The sequence below is a fragment of the Apodemus sylvaticus genome, chromosome 20 (assembly GCF_947179515.1).
Source record: "Apodemus sylvaticus chromosome 20, mApoSyl1.1, whole genome shotgun sequence".
NCBI lineage: Eukaryota > Metazoa > Chordata > Mammalia > Rodentia > Muridae > Apodemus > Apodemus sylvaticus.
Window position 1 is genome coordinate 56,883,989 of NC_067491.1, and position 7,615 is coordinate 56,891,603.

Here is a 7,615-nt window from a genome sequence, read left to right on the forward strand (position 1 = left end):
GAAATCATTTGAAATTTAAAAATATATCGAATAAAATAAAAATAAAAAATAAAAATAAAAAAGAAATGTAATATGCAAGGATTCTGTATACAGTTGGCTTCTAATAAAGCACTCTTCAAGAGATCACCTGATGCCCCACTGCAATCTTAAACTACTTTTGGCACTTACCAACTAGACTTCCTGTTACAGGTTGGATAATGATCAGCAGTGACAGTTACATGCTTTTTAATGTTAGCTTATATTTTTAGTATTTTATTCCTAATCAACTAGTTAGTAAAATTTATTAATTTCCGATGACAACACTTTCTGTTACTATTTTTCTTCCCCACCTTAGTGATACAATGTATTTAATGTTCTCTCAATGCTTTCTTCCGTGTTCAGTGGTTGCTGGCTCTGTGAACTCCTCTACTGAACACAATAGGCTCTGCTTCACTATACTTATGTAGTTGTAGTTTTTCTTTTAAATGTAGAGGAAGTCTTGGCTTAGTAAACAAGAGGAACAAAGGAGACACGCGTGGTGGTTAAAATCCGCCCCCTTCCACCTTGAGACAAGTTTTCATGTGTGTAGCCCAGGCTGGCCTCAAATGTACTATGGAGCGTAGGTTAACTCTGAAGTCCTGTTCTTCTGCCTCTACCTCCCAAGTGCAGGTCTGAAGGTGTGCACAACTATGCCCGACTTTTCCTCATTTAGTCTGATGTTGTAAAGCAGGTTCTTAGACTACTTAGCAGTTCTTAGACTACTTGTCATCTAGATTTTTGGGAGGTCCAAAACTATTATTCTGCCTCTTGGTGAATACACAGATCAAGACTTTATCCTCTCATTAAGTGTAAAAGACATTTACTTAGAAGAGATCATTGCAGTTAACACAAATAAAGTTAAGATGGCCATGGAAGCAGATGTTGGTGTACACCTATAATATCAGCAACTAGGGAGGCAGAGGACCCCTAGAATTGCCATCTGGAAGATGTCCCCTCTGGGAGTTCTTCCAGGGAGATCTCTTAGTTCCAGGCCAGTCCATTCTACAGAGTTCCAGGCCCTCAGAACTCAGGTATTATGTATACAATTATTCAGCTAGTTAAAGTATATTTCCAAGTGTTTTGCACAGTGTCAGGTTATAGGTTGCCCTGAAATAATTTCTATATTAAGCTTCCATAATCTTGCTAGGATTAAGGAATTGCTAGTTTATATAAAGTTAGTAACAATCACACAAGCCAAGAGCTGGTTTAAATATATTAAAAGTTATAGGCCTTACTGTCAAGTTAGTTGTTTAGAAAGGCTTTCAACAGTCCAGGGGTAACACAAGGAGAAGGTTCATTTTATTTGTGTATAGTGTTCAGCATAAACCAGCCATGGTAAGAGGACTGTGATGACTTCGTTAATCAACTCAGCTGTCCGAGGTTGTTCTGACTGATTGCAAACATGACTGTTCTTCAGAATGAACCATGCTGTTAGTGTTTCTTCAAAGACTTACATGAAAATTGTGGTCAATCAGCTTAATTTTGAACTGCCATTGATAATAAATTACACTCAAAGAATCTAAACTCGGGACCAGACTCACTCCTGCCAAATGTGAAGATAAAATGCAAAACCTTTCTTTCACACCATGGCAAAGTCTTACATGGACATTCAAGACGAAAAACGCTCAGGTCTCCAATCAACTTCAAGACCCGGTTTCTTTTTAAGTCACTTCTGCTCTGTGTTTTATCAATACCCACTGCTCCCCAACCATGAAGAACTTTCTGCATTCTGTGTGCACTGGCTGCATCTTCTGAGTCAGACTCACTCTGGGATGTGGAGTTGTGTGAGGCAGAGTGCAGTGGGAGGAGCATTCTGGAGCACGCAGTGCATGAGGGAAGACGGTACTTCCCACAGAAACCCACAACCTTAATTTGTCTGACACCACAGTCAAAATAGACTCCACCACACTTTGGGTTTTGGACAATTGTTGGCTGAACCCAAGGATCTATGAAGATTCCCAGGAAGTCCATAGTGTGTGTATGAAATACTTCGGATCTTAATGGTCCTTAAGGCTAATTCCAGAAGAGCTGTATGGTCATGTAAAATCTCTAACAAAACAACCAACCAACGGGTTTCCTCGTAAACTCAACTTTTCCAGGGAATAAGATTGCGGATCTCTCGAGGCAGGTATGTCACCAAGTTATGAAAACTGAGGATCGAAGCGAAGGCAACTGTGATTGCTGAGTAAGCACACTTTGGATCTTGTCATGCAGCACCGAGTAACTCAGAGAAGGCAGATTTGCTAATTCTTCTGGTGGGATTTCTTCAATGACATTTACTCCAAGGTATAAACATTCTAAACTCTGCAAGTTCTCCATCTCTGCCAGGATGCTCTGCAGCTAATTGCTGCCCAGCCCAGGCTGAAGGTCTGAAGCACATGCAGTTCCAACAGCGAGGCAGGCAGCTCCTGGAAGCTGTTGCCACTGAATTTGAGGACCTGCAAGGTGCAGCAGAGCAGCAACTGGGCTAGGCAGGCCCTTGGGCAGCAAGCCTGGGCCACCCAGCCGGTTGTTCCTGACCAGCAGCATGCGCGGGCCACTCAGTGTCAGCAGCTCAGGTCCCAGAGCTGCAAGCTCATTGCCACTCATGTCCAGGAGCCTGAGGAGGAAGCCACAGCTCAGCGCTCCCATGGCAGCGACCAGCAGCAGCCACAGCAGCGCCTCACACAAGCCACTCCACTCCTCGGTCGTGCCTTCAGCTCAGACTCCAGGGCCTCCGCCCCACATGCTGTGAACGGAGCAGTTGAGTTTGGCCTCCTGAGCCCGGTGTCCTCCGTCCAGCAGGATCCTAGGACGCCTGATGAGTCACTGCATCCTGGAACCTGAAGGGTTGGTTCCACCCCATCAGAAGTGGTGCAGCATGGCCCTGCCCAGGCTCACCCCTGATGCCAGCCGAGTCAAGCCTCAACCTTCTTCTTTACTCTTTGTCTAATATCCACTTACATGTAAGAATATACAGTTATAGATTTGGTTTATTGCTAATATTATCTTAATGGGGTTCCCAAATTATAGGAGAATTTGCATGTCTAAGTGTGAGGCACTGTCCTTCCTCCCAGATTGTGCTAAATGCTAAATAAATTTCCTGGTAGCAAATGACTTGACAGGGAGACAGAGGTGGGACTTTAGATTTCCCAGACAGTAGATCACTGAAAGAAGGAAGGTTTAGAATTGCCATACTGGGGAATCAGAGGATGGAAAGGTCTCCCATTCTCATGGATTGATAGGTTTAATACAGTAAAAATGGGCATCTTACTAAAAGAAATCTACTTATTCAATACAATCCCCATAAAAATAGCAACACAATAATTTACTGACATGGAAAGAGCAATTCTTAGTTTCACATGAACGAAACAATTCTGAACAAGTAAAGACTTCTGAAAGAATCACCATCCCTGACCTCAAGCTGTACTACAGAGCAATAGTGATATAAATTGCGTGATAGTGGACATGGACAGTCAGGTTAATCAACCGAATAGAATCAAAGACCCAGAATTAAACCCACACACCTGTGGACACTTGTCTTTTGATAAAGAAGCCAAAACCATACAACCAAAATTATAGCATCTTCAAATCAGACGGGCACTTAGCACCTTATTTTAAAACAGCGGTGGATTACAATTACGCTGATACCAAAGCCACACAAAGATCCAACAAAGAAAGAGAACTTCAGACCAATTTCCCTTATGAACATCGATGCAAAAATACTCAATAAAATTCTTGCCAACCGAATCCAAGAACACATCAAAACAATCATCCACCATGATCAAGTAGGCTTTATCCCGGGAATGCAGGGTTGGTTCAATATACGGAAATCCATCAATACAATCCACTACATAAACAAACTCAAAGAACAAAACCACATGGTCATTTCATTGGATGCTGAAAAAGCATTTGACAAAATTCAGCATCCCTTCATGCTTAAAGTCTTGGAGAGAACAGGAATTCAAGGCCCATACCTAAACATAGTAAAAGCAATATACAGCAAACCGGTAGCCAGCATCAAACTAAATGGAGAGAAACTTGAAGCAATCCCACTGAAATAAGGGACCAGACAAGGCTGCCCCCTTTCTCCTTATCTTTTCAATATTGTACTTGAGGTACTAGCACGGGCAATTTGACAACATAAGGAGGTCAAAGGGATACAAATTGGAAAGGAAGAAGTCAAACTATCATTATTTGCAGACGACATGATCGTCTACCTAATTGACCCAAAGAACTCCACTAGAGAGCTCCTACAGCTGATAAACAACTTCAGCAAATTGGCAGGTTATAAAATCAACTCAAGCAAATCAGTGGCCTTCCTATACTCAAAGGATAAGCAGGCTGAGAAAGAAGTTAGGGAAATGACCCCCTTCACAATAGCCACAAACAGTATAAAGTATCATGAGGTGACTCTTACCAAACATGTGAAAGATCTGTATGACAAGAACTTCAAGACTCTGAAGAAGGAAATGGAAGCAGACCTCAAAAAATGGGAAAACCTCCCATGCTCATGGATCAGTAGAATCAATATAGTTAAAATGGCCATTTTGCCAAAAGCAATATACAGATTCAATGCAATACCCATCAAAATCCCAACTCAATTCTTCACAGAGTTAGAAAGAGCAATTATCAAATTCATCTGGAACAACAAAAAACCCAGGATAGCTAAAACTATTCTCAGCAACAAAAGGAAATCTGGGGGAATCAGTATCCCTGACCTCAAGCAATACTACAGAGCAATAGTGTTAAAAACTGCATGGTATTGGTACAGTGACAGGCAGGAGGATCAATGGAACAGGATTGAAGATCCAGAAATGAACCCACACACCTATGGCCACTTGATCCTCGACAAAGAGGCTGAAAACATCCAATGGAAAAAAGATAGCCTTTTCAACAAATGGTGCTGGTTCAACTGGAGGTCAGCATGCAGAAGAATGCGAATTGATCCATCCTTGTCTCCTTGTACTAAGCTCAAATCCAAATGGATCAAGGACCTCCACATAAAGCCAGACACTCTGAAGCTAATAGAAACGAAACTGGGGAAGACCCTTGAGGACATCGGTACAGGGAGAAAGTTTCTGAACAGAACACCAATAGCGTATGCTCTAAGAGCAAGAATTGACAAATGGGACCTCATAAAATTACAAAGTTTATGTAAGGCAAAGGACACCATCAAGAGGACAAATCGGCAACCAACAAATTGGGAAAAGATCTTCACCAATCCTACATCAGATAGAGGGCTAATATCCAATATATATAAAGAACTCAAGAAGTTAGACTCCAGAAAACCAAACAACCCTATTAAAAAATGGGGTACAGAGTTAAACAAAGAATTCTCACCTGAAGAACTTCGGATGGCGGAGAAGCATCTTAAAAAATGCTCAACTTCATTAGTCATTAGGGAAATGCAAATCAAAACAACCCTAAGATTTCAACTTACACCAGTCAGAATGGCTAAGAATAAAAATTCAGGAGACAGCAGGTGTTGGAGAGGGTGTGGAGAAAGAGGAACACTCCTCCACTGCTGGTGGGGTTGCAAATTGGTACAACCACTCTGGAAATCAGTCTGGCGGTTCCTCCGAAAACTGGGCACCTCACTTCCAGAAGATCCTGCTATACCACTCCTGGGCATATACCCAGAAGACTCCCCACCATGTAATAAGGATACATGTTCTACTATGTTCATAGCAGCCCTATTTGTAATTGCCACATGCTGGAAAGAACCCAGGTATGCCTCAACAGAAGAGTGGATGCAAAAAATGTGGTATATCTACACAATGGAGTACTATTCAGCCATTAGAAACAATGAATTCATGAAATTCTTAGGCAAATGGATGGAGCTAGAGAATATCATACTAAGTGAGGTAACCCAGACTCAAAAGGTGAATCATGGTATGCACTCACTAATAAGTGGATATTAACCTAGAAAACTGGAATACCCAAAACATAATCCACACATCAAATGAGGTACAAGAAGAAAGGAGGAGTGGACCCTGGTTCTGGAAAGACTCAGTGAAACAGTATTCAGCAAAACAAGAACGGGGAAGTGGGAAGGGGTGGGTGGGAGGACAGGGGAAGAGAAGGGGGCTTGCGGGACTTTCGGGAAGTGGGGGGGCTAGAAAAGGGGAAATCATTTGAAATGTAAATAAATTATATCGAATAATAAAAAAAAAACTAAAAAAAAAAAAACAAAAAAAAAAAACAAAAAAAAAAAACAGTGGTGGATTAAGTAAGGGATTGCTTGCTAGAACCCTTCCCCTCATGTCCAGATGCCTCTTGCTTGTTTGGCTAGGGAGAGATTTGGAGCAATAAACTTCTATTGAACCAGAAGAAGAGTCAAATTTGCAGAAGAATGTTTTTACATAAGTAAACATGGATAAACTCACATAAAATTACATATGGATTCATGCTTACACATTCATATATCTCCATTAAAACCAGTTGGGCCAAACTACATCCTTATCTCATAATTACACACACACACACACACACACATCTATACTTACAAATGCATTTGGAACAAAACATCAAGCACCAGCACAGAATGAAATCATTCTTTCTGGATGAAAAATGAGCTCCAATATTTATTGCATAGAGAAAAAAAAGCTTCTTCAAGTTTGTTGCTAAATGAATTTAACCCAAGTCCATAGCAGAACGCTTTGTCCTCTTTAGTACAACTAAGCTTGCCTTGCTTTTAAGAAAAGACATGTTCTGTCCTGTGGTAAGGAGGGTCCTACCTGCTCCTTCCACTCTCTCTGTAGTTTCTTGTTTTTGCCTCTTTTTCTCTGCATTGTGCATATTGCTCTTATTTTATAAAGTTGCCTTATATTTAAGATATTAAACTCTGTATTCTTCTTCTAAGCTTGCTCCCTCCTCCTGCTCTGATGTAACAATGCTCTTACTTTCAATGTGTTTGTTACTTTTTATTTCACTCAGTTTTTATTAGATATTTTCTTTATTCACATTTCAAATGTTATCCCCTCTCCTCATTCCCCCTCCAAAAACCCCTATCCCATCCCTCCTCCACCTGCTTACTACACCACCCACACCCACTTCCCTATCCTGGCGTTCCCCGTCACTGGGGCATGGAGCCTTCACAGGACCCAGGGCCTCTCCTCTCATTGAGGTCTGACAGGGCCATCCCCTTCAACATATGTGGCTGGAGCCATGGGTTCCCCCATGTGTTCTCTTTTGTTGGTGGTTTAGTCCCTGGGGGTTCTGGGGGTGCTGGTTGGTTCATATTTTTGTTCCTCCTACGAGGCTGCAAGATCCTTCAGCTCCCTGGGTCCTTTCTCTAGTTCCTCCTTGGGGGACCCTGTGCTTCGTTCATTAGTTGGCTGTGAGTATCCACTTCTGTATTTGTCAGGCACAGACAGGGCCTCTCAGGAGACAGCCATATCATCTTCCTTTCAGGAAGCACTTGCTGACATCCACAATAGTGTCTGGGTTTGGTGACTGTATGAGGGATGGATCCCCAGGTGGGGCAGTCTCTGGATGGCCTTCCCTTCAGTCTCTGCTCCACATTTTGTCTCTGTATCTCCTCCTGTGGGTATTTAGTTCCCCCTTCTAAGAAGTACTGAAGTCTTCCTTCTTCTTGAGCTTCATTTGGTCTATG

The 7,615-nt window shown here is 42.0% G+C and overlaps 1 pseudogene; it reads right to left on the reverse strand.

The window, feature by feature from the left end:
* Nucleotides 1-1,494: 1,494 nt before the first annotated feature.
* On the reverse strand, nucleotides 1,495-6,791 carry LOC127670607 (leucine-rich repeat-containing protein 58-like; annotated as a pseudogene).
* Between the last annotated feature and the right edge of the window lie 824 nt (nucleotides 6,792-7,615).